Source organism: Trichechus manatus, unplaced genomic scaffold, assembly GCF_000243295.1.
Source record: "Trichechus manatus latirostris isolate Lorelei unplaced genomic scaffold, TriManLat1.0 scaffold00135, whole genome shotgun sequence".
Lineage (NCBI taxonomy): Eukaryota > Metazoa > Chordata > Mammalia > Sirenia > Trichechidae > Trichechus > Trichechus manatus.
This window is the reverse complement of record NW_004444071.1, coordinates 1493972-1514806: the sequence shown is the minus strand read 5'-3', so window position 1 is coordinate 1514806 and position 20835 is coordinate 1493972.

The window sequence follows — 20835 nt, the reverse complement described above, 5'->3', positions numbered from 1 at the left end:
TTATTTAGGAATTTGCTATTTAATTTCAAAATATTTGTAAATTTTCCAAGTATCTTTCTGTAACTGATATTTAATTTTGTTGTAGTCTGGGAAGATACTCTACATGATTTTAGTACTCTGGATTTACTGGGATTTGTCAATCTTGGTGAACGTTCCATGTGCACTTCGGAAGAATGGATGTTATGCTGCCATTTTAAACTATTTTGGCTATTCTATTAGGTGAGTGCATTAGTATTCTAAGCCTGTCATAAGAAATTTCCAGAAACCTGTGGCTTATAACAACAGATATTTATTCTCTTACAGTTCAGGTCAGAGGTCCAATATCAAGATGTCAGTAGGTTTGACTCCTTCTGGAAGCTCAGAGAGAGAATCTGATTCATGCCTCCCTTCTAGCTTCTATTGGTTTCTGGAAACTCTTGGAATTCCTTGGCTTGTAGATGCATCCCTACAACCTCTGCTTCCAACTTCATATAATCTTCTTCTCTATGTCTTTTCCTTTTCAGTCTAAGGATACTGTTGTTAGATTTAGGGCCCATCACATTACAAGATGATCTCATCTCAGTCTCTTTCCTTTCTGTGTGACATTTTGTATATTATCTATTGCTATGTCTTTCTCATTTAAATGCATAATAAATGCCCTCAGTTTAAGGTATAATAAATACTAATATCTATTATTTTATTTTCTTCAGCAGTGCCTAATCTCCTGTTAATCACATACAATAAATTCTGATTTCAGATAATATAATTCTCAGCTTCAAATTTCTATATTGCTATTTGGTTCTTTTTAATATTTTCTATTTCTTAATGTTTGTTAATGTTTTAAGTCATTGAACATATTGTACTTACTTATATTTTCTGTTTTATTGTCCTCATCTACTATTCATTATCTCTGTCATTTCTGAGTCTTTTTCTAATATTTTCCTTACATTTTTTTTCTTGGTAATTTTTTTAATGAATTGTGCTCATTGTGAATTTTATATTGTTGAATGTTGAATTTTGTTGTTTTCCATTACAAAGTTTTGGACTTTGTTGTCACAGCGGCGACGGTTGTCGGGACGGTGAAGACAGTAACCAAACACAACTCTTACAGAGAAGTGGGACCAGGGGGTCACTCTGAGGAGTCGACCCCGGCTTCAGTCCCAGGACTTTATTTATAGTCAATACAGCAAGCAGTGAAGCAAATAACAGAACAATGGGCTTTGGCTGTGGGCAAGGGAGAAGGAATTCAGGTAAACAAGCCAATCAGTAACAGGACAATAGATTTGGGAAAACAAGTCGTGACAAGTCTCAACACGTTGGGGACAAGTCTTGACATGCTGTGCAGCATAGAGGCCTGTGGGGGCTGCAGTTGTCAATAGTGCAGCCATGTTTAAATGGCGTATATCCTCACATTTCCCCCCTTCTGTATAGTTAATGGAATAAAAATCAAGAGGGTTTTCACTGGTCCAACAAGTGCCCATTAGGACAAAGTAAAAGTTAGGACGAGATAAAATCCAAGATTATCTCAGCTACTGTCTCCACACCTCAGGGCCTGGCGTCTTAGTGAGTTCTTGTGAGCCCAGCTACAGCTGGGGCGCACTCTATATGTTTAAGGAGGAGAAGTAGCATAGCTATGAGTAACACCTGGACTTAGTCTCCTAGATGGCGGCCATAGCAGGCTCTTTAAACTCACGGTGCTGGTTTTCCACCGGATACCATCTGGTTCTTCACCAGGTTACTAAGTAAGAGCGATGCTCTTATCAATTGCATAGCCAGAGTGAGTGGACTCAATGTGCCTTTTAGGTGTGTATGGCAATAGAGGATGATCTTAAAAAGATATTATAATCCTTTGTGCTGACAATACCCTGATTGTTGGACCAATGGGTTTCCTCTGACTCATTTTGTAAGCTAAACACTAACTTTTAACATCCATTGAAATTATTATTCTTAAAGTCTTGAAGATTTATAAAGGCTCAAAGACTCATTAACAATCAAACAAGCAATGATTTACACAGCTTCACTATTACTTGGAAGGGAATCACTAGGAAGGGCAATTTACACATCATAACAAATGTTCATTAGGAAATTAATTACACATCATAACAAATTTAACAATCAAACAAACACTGATTTACACAAATTCACTATCAATTGGAAAGGAATCATCTAACTTAGAAATCTATTTATACAGAAGCATCTAACTAGGAGAAGCAGAAAATATAGAGGAGTTTACACATGACAATTTTTCACTGGGAACTTACTGATTAACAAATTACTGATTAACAAGATAATATAGGATGACTATTGAGAATAGATTGTCACGAGGGAAACCATAGCTAGAAACAGATTTTCAGGTGTAAGTGGGGCACCTGCAGTTGAGAGGATACGCTCAGCTTTGGAGGAGAGGGCTTTCAGACCTCCCCATGTTACCAGTCTCACAGATCTCCATTGTTCAGTGTCCATCCCCAGGGGAAGGGGTGATTTTGGGTCAGATGATGGCACTTCAATGTTCATCCCCGGGGAAGGGATGCCGGTGTCAGTTGCGGCTCCGGAGTTGGATCGGATGGCAGCTCTGGCAGCCGCAGCAGGGGCGGTGGTGGTAGTTCCGAGAAGGGAAGGGGCGGAGGTGCAGGGCAGAGTGTGCCGGTGCACGGGGGAGCCGCAGCACGGGGCGCGTCTGGGACCCCTAGTCACGGCAGGCGTGCAGAGCCTGCTTTCACCTGCCCAGAGACTCCAGGTGGGGCCGTCCTGGGCGGCGACACCCCAGGTGACCAGGCCCACCAGCCCAGGCAGTGGCAAGGGGAGTAGGGCCCCTGCTCATACCGCTGCCCGCTGAGAAACACAGGACGGACTCCAGTGTAAGAATGGCGGCGGTTTCCATCGGAAGGGTGGTGGCTGTCACTGGGTCATGATATGGTTTTAATCCAAAGTGGGTCTGTAGGAGACAAAACAGCTGTATACCCTCACCCCCAGGTTAGTAATTTTGCAGGTCCTTGCCAGACAGAAGGATTTTGAGGCTCTTTATAGAGGACCTGTGGGTGAGGTCGGGTGTCAGAGGGGATAAAATGTTATTCTGCAGCAGTACGACCATCTTTAGCAACTGATAAAAAGTTAAAAATAAAGAGAGCTTTGACCAGTCTTTCATTTTGGTCACACACTCTAGACCCATCATCTCCCCCCTTTTGTTTATTTAAGAGCTGTTTGAGAGTATGATGGGCACGTTTGATTATGGCTTGCCCTTGGGAGTTATAAGGAATGCCAGTGGTATGAAGAATATTCCAAGTGGCACAAAATTCTTGAAATTTAGCAGAAGTATATGCAGGACCATTATCAGTTTTAAGGGCTTGGGGGCATCCCATAGTTGCAAAGGCTTGGGTAAAGTGACGGCAGCTGTGAGTAGAACGTTCCCCAGAAAGGGCTGTAGCATAAAGAAACCCAGAACATGTATCTATGGACACATGGAGATATTTAAGTTTCCCAAAGGGAGGATAGTGTGTTACATCCATTTGCCACAACTGATTGGCTACTAGACCACGTGGGTTGACGTCAGCAGCAAAGGACTTGGGAGAAAAACGTTGGTAGTCTCTTCAGGGGTGTGTGTGGGGGGTCCGGCGGTGTTGCCCAGACCCCCCCCAGCCACCGCAGCGGTGGCCTCCTGGCCGGCCCTGCAACCCACCCCACTTCAGCTCGTGTGCGATGGAGTGGTGGCGGGTCTCGTGCGCCCGTGCACCGCCCACCACCCCCACCACCCAGGCCCCCGGGAATTTGCCTGGGGGAGGCAGCGGCACACGTCCTGCCCATGGGGCCCCACTCCCCGCATCCCGCCAAGGGCACCCCGTCCCCTTTCCCACCCGGGGTGGGGACGGACTGTGGCGGGGGCAGCTCTGCCCCACCCCTCCTCTCAGAGCCCGGGTTGACCAGGCAGGTCGCACCGCAGCGGCAATCCGGATCTCTCGCGGAGGAGGGGAGGGAGTGAGAGGGAGGGAGGGAGCAGAAGGAGCTACCTGTAGGGGCTGTAAAGCGAGGCGGCAGTGATGCCAAGCAATAAGAACTGAAGCTGGGATGTTCATGTCACGAATGATGTTACCGATACGTTCCCATGCTTCTACATCAAGGTTTCCCCGCAAGAGATACCAAGGACAGGCAGACTCAATTAAAAGCAGAAGTTGGGTAAGAGCTTCTTCTGACACCTTAAGCTTAGAGGCCTTTAACAAACCTAACAACTGGGTTTTGTGTTGACGCTGTTCAGAAGAAAGAGAATTCCCCATAGTGAGGAGGAATAGGAAAATGAAGGAAAGAGTGATAGGAAAGCTCCTGGCCTGAAGCCTGAAATCCCTTGAGGGAGCGTACGAGAAAGCCCCGCCACTCCCGGGGCTATAGCAGCCAGAGATGACAACGTCTGGGAAAGTTCCGCCTGCAGAAAAACCCCACTGCTCCTGGGGCTGTAAGAGCAGCCCGTGATAGACGCATCCTGTACTTAACACCTTCAGGGACTGAGTGCGAGGATGTCTGCAGCACCCTCACATGCGGCACCGTCTGTCGCAGTCCCTCACACGGGGCACCATCTGTCGCAGCAGTGACGGTTGTTGGGAAGGCGAAGACAGTAACCAAACACAACTCTTACAGAGAAGTGGGGCCAGGAGGTTCACTCTGAGGAGTTGACCCCAGCTTCAGTCCCAGGACTTTATTTATAGTCAATACAGCAAGCAGTGAAGCAAATAACAGAACAATGGGCTTTGGCTGTGGGCAAGGGAGAAGGAATTCAGGTAAACAAGCCAATCAGTAACAGGACAATAGATTTGGGAAAACAAGTCGTGACAAGTCTCAACATGTTGGGGACAAGTCTCGACATGCTGTGCAGCATAGAGGCCTGTGGGGGCTGCAGTTGTCAATAGTGCAGCCATGTGTAAATGGCATATATCCCCACACTTTGTAATCAGTTAAGTTGCTTGCAGGTGATTCTGATCCTTTCAGTATTTTTAAAAGGCTATTAAAACATGGTATTGTAACCTTTACACATGGGCTAATTTAGCCCCAAAACCAAGGACGACATTTCTGGGGATTCAGTGCAGTCCTTTTACATGCAACAAGATCTCCCCACTCTGGCAGTGAGAATTTGAACAATTACTGGCCATTTGTGTGCTCTGCTAATTATTCAGCTTACAGCTCCCTCGTAAATGTTCTCTCCCTAAAAATTGTTCTTTGCCCGGTATTATGGGCTTTCACTCTACATATGCACAAATTAATATTCAGTGAAAGACTCAAGGGGGCCGTGATGCATATTTACAGAGGCCTTTCCTTCAGTTGTTTGCTCCTCTCCAGTATTCAGCCCTGAAAAGTCTTGTCACCTCTGTCACACAGTGCTCCAGTCTCCATCACTTCAACTCCGTGAGATTGCTAGGCCCACAATTCAGAAATTCTCCTTAGACAGAAAACTAGACAACAGGGCTCACATCATTTTTTTTTTCCTTCTTTCAGAGAGTACAATTATAATTTGCTTTTTTTCTTGTGTCCGAAAATCAACAACAGTTAATTGTGGTGGTGGTGGTGGTGTTGTTAGGTGCCGTTGAGTTGGCTCCAACTCATAGCCATCCTATGTACAATAGACTAAACAGTGCCCAGACCTGTACCATCCTCAGAATTATTGCTATGCTTGAACCTATTGTTGCAGCCACTCTGTCAATCCATTTCATAGAGGATCTTCCTCTCTTTCACTGACCCTCTATTTTAATAAGCATGATGTCCTTCTCCAGGGACTGGTCTCTCTGATAGCATGTCCAAAGTGTGTAAGATTAAGTTTTATCATCCTTGCTTCCAAGGAGCATTCTGGCTGTACTTCTTCCAAGATAGATTTGTTCTCGAGATGGTTTCTAAATTCAGGTGGGATATACTGAAGGTCGTACTTTGGCTCTCGTGGACTTGTTCGAATTTTCTTTCAGCTTCAAATTGAACTTGCATAGGAAAAATTGATGGTCTATTCCACAGATGTCCACAGATCTTTTCTGACTGATGATATTGAGCTTTTCCATCATCTCTTTCCACAGATGTAGTCCGTTTGATTCTTGTGTATTCTACCTGGCGAGGTCAATGTGTATAAGGTTGTCTTGAGTCAGAATGGACTCCACAGCAAGTAACAACAATAACTTCATATGATTTAATATTTTTAAAAATATATGCCTTATTTATTCTTGAATGTTATTGGAAAACCATGAATACATCTATCCTGTGTGTAGAGAGAAATTAATTTCTTATTAAAACAATCAGCAACAACCAATCTAGCTATCAAATTTTTATTCAGTGAAATCCTTAAAAAGAAAAAAAAAACTGTGCAGATAGATTACAGTTTATGAATAATATATAAAGAAATAAATTCAAAATGACTAGACCAATTTTGGCACAGTTAGCAAAGGGATGTTTTATTCTTTAATTTCTATAAGAAGTCAGCAGTAAAGCTCTGTCCATTTGGATTGGTAGCACAATTGGTTCATTGAGCAATCTCCCTAATTCCATAGAGCCAGCTGAAAAGAACAAATTGTATTTCAGTAAGAAAGAAACACTTACACTCTTTCTCAATTCTGCCATAATTAAATTTCCTCTGCTGGCTGCTCCAAGCCTCTCCTGACTGATGGTAGGTGGCAACATATGGCAACATTGAGAGAATTTATAAAAAATAGTCTGTTAATTGTAGCAAACAAATAAACAATCAGGAAGACCCAACAGTCAGGAAGAATTAATAATGCTGGCAAATCCGTGCTTAGTAGAGCTTCTCACAGTGAACAAAGCCAAGGTCTGCATGTATCTTGGTTGAGCTTTCTCTCATCAGGCAAACCATATTAATTTCTAGAGCTGTACTGAATGTTATATAGTTACAAACATAAGTACTTATCACTAAAGCCTCTACATTTTTTGTGATCTGATGACTTCCCAAAACTGAACCTTCAAAAATCAAATAGGTGAAATTTTATAATCTTAGTGGAATGCCAAATCAAATTATTTCTGCCTTAAATAAACAAAAAACAAAAGCAACCAAACCTTGCCAAAATGTTTAGAGCTAGAATAGCTAGAATGTGACTACTATGTCTAGTTAACAATAAAGAACTTCAGTTTTCTAGGATAGTTTTCACTGTATGGTAAAACTAAATGTATATTTTAAAAATTAATTTGCTTATACCAAACTAGTTGCAAACTTCCTCTCTGTTTTTCAGTGCCAAATATTCCCTTTTCTTTTTAAATTTTGTTTTCACACTACTCAGTAAAAATATTAAAATTTTCCTCAACAAAGAATATAAGAAGACAAAGAAAACTTTTCAACATTTTCATAAAAAAAGATTTTCCTACTTTGGATATATACATTTGATTTTTCTGTTGTTTATTGTAGTTTAAACGAAACTTTACATTTCAGCTTAGTCTCTTATATAAAAATTTATACACACATTGTTATGTGACCCTAATTGCTCTCCTATCCTGTGACAGCACACTCCTCCTTTCCACCCCTGATTTCCCGTGTCCATTCAACCAGCTCCTAACCCTCTCTGCCTTCTCATCTCACCTCCAGACAGAAGCAGCCTGTTTAGTCTCATGTGTCTACTTGAGCTAAGAAGCACAATCTTCATGAGTACCATTTTATGTCCCTCAGTCCTGTCCTATCTTTGCCTGAAGAGTTGGCCTTGGAAAACGTTTTAGTTCTGGGCTGATAATCTGGGGGCCACACTTTCTGGGGTTCCTCTAGTCTCAGTCAGACCATTAAGTCTGGTCTTTTTACTAGAATTTGAGTTTTGCACCCCACCTTTCTCATGCTCCATCAGGGACTCTCTGTTGTGTTCCCTGTCAGAGCAGTCATTAGTGGTAGCCGGGCACCATCTAGTTCTTCTGGTCTCAGGCTGATGAAGTCTCTGATTTATGTGGCTTTTTCCGTCTCTTGGGCTAATACTTTCCTAGTGTCTTTTTTGTTCTTCATTCTCCTTTACTCCAGGTTGTTGGGACCAATTAATGCATCTTAGATGGCTGCTTGCATGCTTTTAAAACTCCAGATGCCACTCACCAAAGTAGGTTGCAGAACATTTTCTTAATAAACTTTGCTGTGCCAATTGACTTAGATGTCCCCTGAAAACATGGTCCCCAGACCCCTACCCGTGTTACTCTGTCCCTCAAAGGGTTTCATTGTATTCATCAAACTTCTTAGCTTTGGTTTAGTCCAGTAATGCTGACTTCTCCTGTAGTGTGTGCTGTCTTTCCCTTCACGTAAGATAATTCTTGTCTAATATCTAGCCAGTGAATAACCCTCACCCTCCCTTCCTACCCTAGTAATGATCAAAGAATGTTTTCTTCTGTGTTTAAACCTTTTCTTCAGTTCTTATAAGAGTGATCTTATACACTATTTGTCCTTCTGTGACTGACTAAATTCACTCAGCATAATACCCTCCAGATTCCTCCATGTTATGTTTCACGACTTCATCATTGTTCTTTATCGTTGCATAGTATTCCATTGTGTGTATATACCATTATATGTTTATCCATTTGTCTGTTGATGGGCACCTACGTTGTTTCCAGCTTTTTGCTATCGTGAACAGTGCTACAATGAACATGGGTGTACATATATCTATTCCTGTGATGGCTCTTATTTCTGTAGGATATATTCCAAGGAGCATGATTGCTGGACCGTATGGTACTTCTATTTCTAGCTTTTTAAGGAAGAACGAAATGGATTTCCAAAGTGGTTGTACCATTTTACATTCTCACCAACAGTGTATAAGTGTTCCAGTCTCTCCACAGCCTCACCAGCATTTATTAGTTTGTGTTTTTTGGATTAAAGCTAGCCTTGTTGGGGAGAGATGATATCTTATTGTGGTTTTGATCTGCATTTCTCAAATGGCTAATGATTGTGAACATTTCTTCATGTGTCTGTTAGCCACCTGAATATCTTCTTTGGTGAAGTGCCTGTTCATATCCTTTACCCATTTTTTAATTGGGTTATTTGTCTTTTTGTTGTTGAGGTTTTGTAGTATCTTGTAGATTTTAGAGATTAGACACTGATCAGATTTGTCATAGCCAAAAGTTTTTTCCCAGTCTGTAGGTTGTCTTTTGACTTTTTTGGTGAAGTCTTTTCATGAGCGTAAGTGTTTGATTTTTAGGAACTCCCATTTATCTAGTTTCTCTTCTGGTGTTTGTGCATTGTTACTTATGTTTCATATTGTGTTTATGCCATGTATTATTGTCCCTATTTTTTTTCCATGATCTTTATTGTTTTCGATTTGATATTTAGGTCTTTGATCGATTTTGCATTAGTTTTTGTGCATGGCGTGAGGTATGGGTCTTGTTTCATTTTTTTGCTGATAGATATCCAGTTATGCCAGTACCATTTGGTAAAGAGACTGTCTTTTCCCCAATTAATGGACTTTAGCCCTTTGTCAAGTACCAGCTGTTCCTGGGTGGATGAATTTATGTCTAGATTCTCAATTTTGTTCCATTGATTCATGTGTCTGTTGTTGTACCAGCACCAGGCTGTTTTGACTACCATGATGGTATAATAGATTCTAAAATCAGGTAGTTGAGACCTCCCACTTTGTTCTTCTTCTTCATTAATGCTTTACTTATCCGGGGCCTCTTCCCTTTCCATATCAAGTTGGTGATGTGTTTCTCCATCTCATAAAAAAATGCTGTTGGAATTTGGATGGCAATTGCATTGTATCTGTAGATCACTTTGGGTAGAACTGACATTTTCACAATGTTGAGTCTTCTTATCCATGAGCAAGGTATGTTTTTCCACTTATGCAGGTCTCTTTTGATTTGTTTCAGTATTATTGTCTTGTAGTTTTCATTGTATAGGTCTTTTACGTCTCTGATTAGATTTATTTCTAAGTATTTTATCTTCTTGGGGGCTATTGTAAATGGTATTGATTTGGTGATTTCCTCTCCGAAGTTCTCTCTGTTGCTATAAAGGAATCAAACTGATTTTTGTATGTTTATCTTGTATGAAAACTTTGCTGATATCTTCTATTAGTTTGAGTAGTTTTCTTGTGAATTGTTTGGGGTTTTCTGTGTATAACATCATCTGCAAATAGGGATACTTTGACTTCTTCCCTACTGATTTGGATGCCCTTTATTTCTTTTTCTAGCCTGATTGCTCTAGCTAGGAACTCCAGCACATTGTTGAATAAGAGTGGTGTTAAAAGGCATCCGTGTGTGCTTCCCATTCTCAAGGGGAATGCTTTCAAAGTCTCTCCATTTATGATGATGTTGGCTGTTGGCTTTGTATTAATGTCCTTAATTATATTGAGGAATTTTCCTTCTATTCCTATTTTGTTGAGAGTTTTTATCATGAATGGGTGTTGGACTTTGTCAAATGCATTTTCTGCATCGATTGATAAGATCATGTGGTTCTTGTCTTTTGTTTTATTAATGTGATGGATTACATAGATTGTTTTTCTAAAGTTGAATCATGCCTGCATAAACTGGTATAAATCCCACTTGCTCATGGTGAATTATTTTTTTGATATGTTGCCAAATTCTATTGGCCAGAATTTTGTCTAGGATTTTTGCATCAATGTTCATGAGGGATACTGGTCTGTAATTTCCTCTTTTTGTGGTGTCTTTACCTGTTTTGGTATGCTGGCTTCATAGAATGATTTTGGGAGTATTCTTTCCTTTTCTATGCTCTGAAATACCTTTAGTAGTAGTGGTGTTAACTCTTCTCTGAAAGTTTGGTAGAATTCTCCAGTGAAGCCGTCCAGGCCAGGGCTTTTTTTGTTGTTGAGAGATTTTTAAATTTCTGTTTCAATCTCTTCCTTTGTTATGAGTTTATTTGTTCTACCTCTGTTTCTGTTAGTTTAGTAGGTAGTGAGTTTCTAGAGATTTGTCCTTTTCCTCTAGGTTTTCAAATTTGTTAGAGTACAATTTTTTGTATTATTCTGTTATGATTCTTTTAATTTCAGTTGGGTCTGTTGTGATATTACCCATCTCATTTCTTATATGGATTATTCCTCTCCTGTTTTTCTTTTGTCAGTTTGGCCAGTGGTTTATCATTTTTGTTGATCTTTTCAGAGAACCAGCTTTTGGTCTTGTTAACTCTTTCAATTGTTTTTCTATTCTCTATTTCATTTCATTCTGCTCTAATTCTTATTATTTCCTTTCTTCTGGCTCCTGAGGGCTTCTTTTGCTGCTTTCTTTCTACATTTTTGAGTTGTAGGGTTAATGTTTTGATTATATCCCTTTCTTCTTTTCGGGTGTGTGCATTTATTGCTATAAACCGACCTCTGAGCACTGTTTTTGCTGTGTCCCAAAGGTTCTGGTAGGATGTGTTTTGATTCTCATTTGAGTCTATGAATTTCTTTATTCCATCCTTATTTTCTTCTATAACCCAGTAGTTTTTGAGCAAGATGTTGTTCAGTTTTCATGTGTTTGATTTTTTTTCCTTGCTTTTTCTGCCGTTGATTTCTACTTTTATGGCTATATGGTCAGAAAAGATGCTTTGTAATATTTTGATGCTTTGGATTTTGTTAAGGCTTGCTATGTGGCCTAATATGTGATCTCTTCTGGAGAATGTTCCATGTGCATTGGAAAAGAAGGTATACTTGGCTGCTGTTGGGTGGAGTGTTCAGTATATGTCTGTGAGATGAAGTTGGTTGATTGTAGCATTTAGATCTTGTGTGTCTTTGTTGAGCTTCTTTTTGGATGTTCTGTCTTTCACCGAAAGTGGCATGTTGAAGTCTCTTACTACTGTTGCGGAGCTGTCTATCTCTCTTTTCAGTGCTGTTAGAGTTTGTTTTATGTATTTTGGAGCCCTGTTGTTGGGTGTATAAATATTTATTATAGTTATGTCATCTTGGTGTATTGACCCTTTAATCATTATATAGTGTCCTTGATTTTGTATTTGCTGAGTCTTTATACTTTTGTTGTTTTTTATTTTGAGTTGTAGGATTTTTAGTTTCTTTTGTGGTTGCTTTAATATTTACGCCTATTTTTCTAGGTTTATAGCAGTCTTTTATTTCTTTATATCGCCTTGACTTCCTTCCATATGAAAAATCCATGTCTCCATTTTTTAAGTCACCCTTTTTTGTTTTAATGTTGTCATCTTTTATGTATTGACATCTTTTTCCCTATTTTCAGTGTTTTAGCTTTGATTTAGTTTTGTGACTTCCCTATATGGGTTGATATCTGGTTGCTCTGTCCTCTGTTCTAGTCTTGGATTATCTGATGTTATTGATTTTCTAACCATAGGACTCCCTTTAGTATTTCTTGTAATTTTGGTATGGTTTTTGCAAATTCCCTAAACTTCTGTTTATCTGGGAATGCCCTAATTTCACCATTATATTTGAGAGAAAGTCTTGCTGGATATATAATTCTTCCCTGGCAGTTTTTTTTTTTTTTCCTTCAAGGCTGTATATGTGTCATCCCATTGCCTTCTTGCCTGCATGGTTTCTGCTGAGTAGTCTGAGCTTATTCTTATTGACTCTCCTTTGTAGATTACTTTTTGTTTATCCCTAGCTGCTCTTAAAATTCTCTCTTTTATCTTTGGTTTTGGCAAGACTGATTATAATACAGCTTGGTGACTTTCTTTTGGGATCTACCTTATGTGGGGTTCAATGAGCATCTTGGATGGATATCTTCTCATCTTTCATGATATCAGGGAAGTTTTCTGCCAACAAATCTTCAACATTTCTCTCTGTATTTTCTGTTATCACCCCTCTTCTGGTATTCCAATCACTTGTAAGTTATTTCTCTTGATAGAGTCCTGCATAACTCTTAGAGTTTCTTCCTTCTTTTTAATTCTTTTATCTAATTTTCCCCAGATAAGTTGGTGTCAAGTGCTTTATCTTCAGTGTCACTAATTATGACTTCTACTGCCTCAATTCTGCTCCTATGACTTTCTATTGAGGTGTCTAATTCTGAAATTTTGTTGTTAATCTTCTGGATTTCTGATTGCTATCTCTATATGGATTCTTGCAACCTGTTATATTTGTCAGTATGCTCTTCTCTAATCTTTTTAATTTCCTCTATTGTGTTTTCTGTGTTTTGCTTAATTTCCTTCCTAATCTCTTGAAGATTTCTGTATTTTAATCTTTTGTATTCTGCCCTGGTAACTCCAATAAATTTTCTTCCTCTGGAAAATTTCTAGATTCTTATTTTGGGAGCATACTGAAGTCATCATGGACTGCCTTTTTATGTGATTTCATATTGACTGTTGTCTCTGAGCCATCAAGAAGTTATACTTATTTATTTTATGTTTGCTTACTGTGTCACAGCTTCTTGTCTTGTTTTGGTATGCCCAAATAGGCTGTTAGTATGAGCTAGTTTGATTATTGGCAACTTTGAAGCTCTAATGTCCTTTCACCAGGTGGTTAGATCTGTTACTAGGTATGTGAGCTCAGGAGTCCGCCCACTCCTCCTGCATGGATTCAGCTCAGGCGCTCAGGTAGGTAGCCACCAAGTGTGTGGTGCAGGCTCTTACCTACAGTCCTAGACAGGCATGAGTGATTGGTGTAGGCACAGGCATCTGGCTGCAGCAGGAGGACACACACTGAGCAAGGCAGGGGGCTGATGGCTGCCCCTGAGTGTCCAAGAGGAAATCATGTCCTTGTTCCCTAAAGTGCGTAGGTGGGTGGGTATTTCAGCCTGACTATGAACACCCAATACTGTTGGCTGTAATGTCTGGGGGACACCATTTATTCTTGGGCCCCTATTGCAGGTGGCTAGGTGGCGTGGTTGGAACCACCAGTCCTCAGGCTCCTGATATGGGTAGGTGAAGGCCCTGCTTAATGGACAGAGGAGTGTCAAATGTCACGGACCTGGCACTTCACAGCTGAAACAGTTGAAGTTAGACTTAAGGTATATACCTTGTTGTACTGCAGTAATGAGGACCTATGCTATTGAAATGGGCCCACAGAAGTCTATGCAGGGGGAAAGACACTCAGAGTCCATGGATCCCTTATGCCTGTGACTAGGCAAAGGAGCTGTGCCTACCCTGAGTTCTTGGCTTAGGGGGGCTGGCAGATCATTTTTTCCCCTGTTTGTTAATTTATTCACTCTCCAAGTTCAGGAGAATGGCTCAGGGCACATGATGTGTCCTACTTCCGGCCCAGGGGACTCGACAATTCCTGAAGCTGGTCTGGGACCCAGTGCAGAGCAGGGAGTGGGGAGTTAAATGGGAGAGAGATTTTTCCCTAAGAGGGTGTTTATGATCTGCATGGTAGGCCAGACTCAAATATTATCTTTCACTGATCAAGGGCTGCTTCTCACTGGTTCTGGATGGCCGTGTAGACTTTCTGCCATTGGATTTCTCTCGGTGTGGAAAACGCCTCCTGAGCACTGCTGCTTGTCTGCCTCACCGCTCCCCACATGCCGATCCAGGCTGAAGGGGTCAGGCTCTCACAAGGTCAGGTCTGGCAACTCCTCACTGCTTCTGAACTCTGTCTCCCTCCCTTTGCCACTCAGTTTAGTTCCTCAACTTTGCCTTTGATGTTCAGGGCTCCTATATTGTCATATATAATCGATTCACTTGTTTTTTCAGGTCTTTGTTGTAAGAGGGAACACCAGAAGTGTCTGACTACTCTGCTATCTTGGCCCCACCTTCTGTGTGTTTGATTTTACCTTAGTCTACTTCTTCTAGACTTTACACATTAAGAAAATCAGAATGTCCATCTGAAAAGTGGCATATAGGCTTTTTTCCTTTTTAGTATTACGATGCTCATTCTTGTATGGTTCTTTGTAATGTAGAATTGTCTCTTATGGCTGTGTAAGATTTTAATTTAGTTTTGAGTCTAATTAAAATTGTCAGAGCTTCAGATTTTATACTTTCTGTCAATGATCATATTTATATTCATGTTCTGTCTCTGAAATATCTAATGAATTCACCTCTTCCTTTCAAGGATGAGGGAAAGGATTATCAATTGTTCTGAAACTTAGCTTCAGATTCTAACCACCAAGGGAATTAAAAAAAAAAAAAAGCCCAGCTTTTACCTCAGTGCAGAAAAATGAAAGTCAGAATCTTTTGGACTAGAGGCCAGATGGCAGTATTTGTTTTTAAGTCTCCAGCTGATTCAAACACCAGGGTTAAAACCACTGAATTGGAGGCTGCAGTCAATACTCTACTTTGCTTCTCCATCACCAAGGAAGAATCTTCAGGATTCTGGCCTCCTCAAGCCTCTCACAGTACAACATGTGGAACCCAAAGCTTCCTAGAACCCACTGGCCACTCTGGCCTTCTTTAAGTTAGCAGTTCCCCTTTCCCATCCAGGGCTATATTAAGGAAAACCAAGGCAATTCATCAAAATTCATAGGAATCCCTGGACAAACATTGTAGAGTTTTGGCTTTAGCAGATTTGGAGCATTGAGCTGATTCATTTAACCTTAAAACAAACAAACAAAAAGCTAGTTGCATTCAAGTCAATTCCAACTTATAGTAACCCCATGTGTGTCAGAGTAGAGCTGTACTCTATAGGTTTTCAATGGTTTAATTTTTCAGACGTAGATCACCAGACATTTCTTCTGAGGTGCTTCTGGGTAGACTCGAACATCCACCATCTCTTGTTAGCAGCTGAGTGCATTAAGCGTATGTCCTACCCAGGGACTCCCTAACCAAAAAGCCTAACCAAGCCCATTGCCATCAGGTCGATTCTTACTCATAGCAACCCTATAGTACAGAGTAGAACTGCCCCCATAGGGTTTCCAACTGCCAACTTTTTGGTTAGCAGACAAACACTTAACCACTGAGCCACCCTGGCTCCCCTTAGAAGGTAGTTAACTCTAAAGGCATTTAATGTCTATTATCTTCCATTACAAATTGCATTCTAAGCTCCTCCATTCAACATTCTCTATACTCTTATCTTCATACTCCCCTGGGTTTCACGAACCCATGCTCCATCATCAGCAGAATAAATTGTAAGGTAAAGACTTTTAAGGTAAGAAAGACTTGTGTCTTAGTCATCTAGTGCTGCTATAACAGAAATACCACAAGGGGATGGTTTTAATGAAGAGAAGTTTATTTCCTCACAGTTAAAGTAGGCTAAAAGTCCAAATTCAGGGCATTAGCTCCAGGGTAAGCCTTTTTCTCTCTGTCAGGCTTCTTCCCTGTTCAGTATCCCCCCGGACTAGGAGCTTCTCTGTGCAGGGACCCCGGTCCAAAGGACGCGCTCTGCTCCCGGAACTGCTTTCTTGATAGTATGAGGTCCCCCTGTCTCACTGCTCACTTTTGTCTTTTATATCTCAAGAGATTGCCTCAGGACACAATCCAGTCTTATAAATTGAGTCCTGCCTTACTAACACAACTGCCACCCATCCTTCCTCCTTAACACAGAGGCAGGATTTACAACATATAGGAAAACTACGCAGTACCAGGAACCATGGCCCAGCCAAATTGATACACATTTTTTGGGGGACATAATTCAAACCATGACAACTTGTATGTGAGTTCTAGGGTTTTCTGAAATGTACTTTCCAGCTCAGTAGAAAAGATAGCAATACCTAATTTATGGGCTTGCTAATTTAAGGTAACAGTTGTGAAGTGCTTGGTATAGGGTCTGACTTCTAAAAGCTACTTCCCTTTCCAATCTCTGCTTGCTTATGACCCCTCAGAAATGTAGTGCCTTTATAAACTAACTTTCCCCATCCAGAACATTTTTCCCAGAATCCATTGCTGTCAAGTCGATTCCAATTCATAGCGACCTTATAGGACAGAGTAGACCTGCCCCATAGGTTTCTAAGGAGCAGCTAGTGGATTCAAAGTGTTGACCTTTTAGTTAGCAGCCAGGCTTTTAAGTATTGCATCACCAGGGGTCGTTTTTCCCAAAAGGCTCTTCGTATTTCTGACTACCACCAAAACCAGATTGTTCTTAGAGGATCCATTATCTCTGTGGTCTTCCTGAGCAGAGACTACTCACGGTCCCACATACTGTCTATTATTTCTCATTGCCTTGGATGAACAAATGGTTATATTAGGAGTTTTATGATTCAACAAAACAATGCAATTGAAATCACGAAGCATGTACTGACTCTTTGCTGGATGCAGTTCTCTGTAAAGAGGAGGTGATGCTTACAATCTGGTAATTGGCCAAGGCACTAAAGTGCTGTATGCAAATGGCCAGCACTCAAATGCAGCTGGTGGTTCCAGTTGCTGATAATATTCTGCCTAAGACCTAAATAGGTTTTTTTTTTTTTCCATGACTGAATTTGAGTGGATTTCCTAACCAAACAGAAAAACCCTTACTGATGCTGTACGATTTATGTACTAAATAGATTTCCCCCAACCCCAAATACTCTTTACACATCATTCTTAGATGTTAAAGAGTATTGGGTTGAAATGGCATTCTCCACTTCATGATATATCCCATCCAGGAAGATGGGCCAAAGGGCAGTTGAGGATGATAAGGGTAATTCACTTCTCTGGGTGGTACTTATACCGTGGAGTTGAAAAGCTGAATGTATCCTGAGTCAGAAAACTTACAATTAGAGTTGGTATTTCTACTACCTGGCTCTTGTAACTCAAATTGGTTAGCTCTCAGGGCCTGATATTTCTTATCTGTAAGTATTCATGTAAGTATATCTGTGCCCTAATTTCTACTAGACAATATAAAGTACTGAAATACAGCATATGGACCTTAAAATTTAAATGGTAGAAGATCTTCAGGCATAATAAAAAGAACAAAATAAAATGGTATATTCACATTCATCTTATCTGGTTACAGACTGAGTATTAAAACATAACAAAGAGAGGGAAATTATTGTTAGCTATTGTTGTCAGTGACTACCTACATAACACAACAAAAGTTGTTGAGAGAACTAAGTTGAACAAAGAGTTGTTGCACATTTTAAAGTCTAGAAGTTCAAAGTGACGATATCTTTATAAAGGTAGTCATCTGATTAAGTGCTATTATTCTATGAAATCAGATACATATTGCTTAGAATTTTATGTTGTAACTATCATTTTGTCCTTTGAGCTGGAAACATATAGGAGTAAATTCACCAATGAGCTAGTCTGACTTTTGTTATCTGGTATAATCACCAAGAAAGCAGGTGGCCTTTATGGGGCTTTATGGCCTCTTCCAGGATTGTGTGATGTGCTTTCATCATTCACTTCCTGTTACCACCAATCCATCCAGATTCTGTTTCTTTGGTATAAAAATTTTTGTATTTTCCATTAAATGGGAAAGATCACTTGACAACAAAACTGGACAATGCCCAAATGCCATTTAAGGCAAACTATCAAAATTATAATACAGACACTGAGGACGTAGGTCCTCATAAACAGCTAAAGTTAGATCTGTGATGGAGATGATTATAGTTTCATATTTACGTAGGGTTTTTCAGGCTGTTTTTCAGACATTGCAATTTACTTGCCATGAAGTTGAAGAACTAGCTTGAACATAGCAACATTATTTATGCTTGAGTTTAGAGATTTGATAAAATAAAATGCTTAATTTAATTGAAAATATGAGGAAATGTTACATATGAAGAGTGCAATTATGTGAAATGGCATAGTGTCTAGGCCTCTTATTCTGTCCTGGGCTCATTACAGACTCTCAAGAAGTGGCAGATTGTCGGTACTAAGGTTTAGGTGTGAAGGACACCACAGGGGTGGTGTACAGTAATAAAGTGACAGTGGGGACTTTATTTCTTCCCATGAAATGTCCCTTGTTTAGTTGACAAAGGATACAATCATCGGGTGAAGTAACCTAGAGAGAAATCCTTTGAAACACTTTTATATTTCTTTTATTCCTTTGTTAAAAAACCTCTGAGAACTGAATGTGAAATTTGGTTTAAATTTTACAAAATGAATTATTGCCCACAGGTATATATCAGGTAATACGGGGCCCCAAGTAAGTATCACAGAGGACTAAGGATAAAATTCTAAAGAACTAATCACTGCAAATGGACTGCACAGATTTTAAAGTAGCTGCATGTACTTAAAAAGGCTAATTACTCAGGTTGACCAGTTGATAAGTTAATTTTATATTTTAGAGCTGAAGAAAATATATATTAAAAAGTAAAGGAAAGTGATAAAGCTAGAAAGAAATATCTCCATGTAGGCCATGATCCTCCATAGAAATTTTTTGGTGTTGGTATTTTATAGTATTTTTCCATTTTACAATTTATTTTTATGCATTTTTTTTCCTTTTTCAGTTCTTTGATATGGCAACTTGACATGAGTTCATATGTACTGAGTGGAAAAATGATTGTACTGAAGTGATTTTTGTAGCTTATTTCCATGTCATTCATAAATAAGCAATGGAAGCAAGAGGTTAACTGGCTGGTAAGTGCACTGGTGGGTTAAGAATCCTAAACTAGGCTTCATTACCTTTTCACTAGGCTTATTGATTTTCAAATAGTGCCGTTGTTTTGAGAGGCATTTTCTACTTGAAGAATTCATGATGTTCTCAGATGTCCCATCAAAACGCAACTCCTCATCTTCTTTCAAATCCCCATTCTTATGCTATAGCATTAATATGAGGCTTTCATAAATATCTCGTTCTTTTTTACTTATCCCTATTATTTTTGCCACAAATATTCCTTTTTCCCCTTATCCTCAACCCTGCCCACCTGCACTTCCAAAAGCACAGATCCCATTATTCTGGAACATTGCTAATTGGAAGATAAGATACCATCTCAAACAAGAGGTGAACTCTTTGTTGGACGTACAATTTTCACCACAGTGTTTATTCATAGGCTGAACTTATATGACCCAACGCGCTTCTCAACACTTCTCTGTATGTTGGATAAGATGATTTTAGTGGTAGAAAAGGAAGATTGCAGGTGTGTGCTAGAAACTGAAATAAATCTCAAACAGAAACAGCCCACAGAGTGACAGAAATTGTGTGTAGTGGATTGCATTATGCACCCCCACCTATTGCAAGGACTCGTGATGGGAAGGATACGTATACTCTTGTACCCCCTACCATTAAACTTGGCCATTGACTGACTTGTTTGGTTAGTGAAATGTGGGCAGAAATAACAGTGTGAAGTTTTAACAGTAACTTTAGTAGTTAATATCAGTTTTGCCACCTCTCTTGCTCATATCCCTATGGCACAAAAATGGCATGTCCTGAGTAGGGCCGTTTCTCAGCCTGGACTTTGAAATGAAGAGACATGTGTATGGAAGAATCACAGCCATGCCACGGCCAAACTACAGACACCAACCTGTGTTGGAAGCCACTGGTGCTTTGTAATCACAGCCTAACCTACCAAAAGATGACTTATACTATGAATTATGAGAAGAGTCTGGAAAGCTAGATCAGATCATGGCGAGTCTTGAAAGCTAAGTGTTTAGACTTTGTCTTATCAGCAATAGGAAACTATTGAAACATTTTAAGGAGGGGAGTGTAAGTTTTACTTTTCTTTAGTTTATTTGTTCATTTTTGTTAGTAATATTGAAGTAGCTAGTACAAATGATTAAAAAATTAAATAATGTTAAAATTATTTTAATGTAAATAGTTGCATCCCTCTAAACCTTTTCCCAAACCCAGTGGCAAAAATTTTTAATTATTTTAACAATCTATTTTGCATGTTATACAATATTTCCTCCATATTTCTTAAACATTTGTTCATAATACATTTTTTATTTATAAATTATATATTTTACTTTTACTTCCATTGAAATGGCAGTTATTTTAAAAATGCCTGCCAAATCTTTGACATTCTTCCCATTGAGAGATGGGGTCTATGTTCCCTACCCTTAAATCTGGGCAAACTTATGTTTGCTTGTATCCAATGAAACATAGTAGAATGTGCATGACTTCTGAGGCTCAGTGTGGCCATATGACAATATGCCACTCAGATTTCCTGCTGTGGGGAGCATAACTACAGACAAGTCCAGCTGCTGCCCTTCTGAATCCACTCCCACATCCAGACTAAGACCATGCTTCCTTG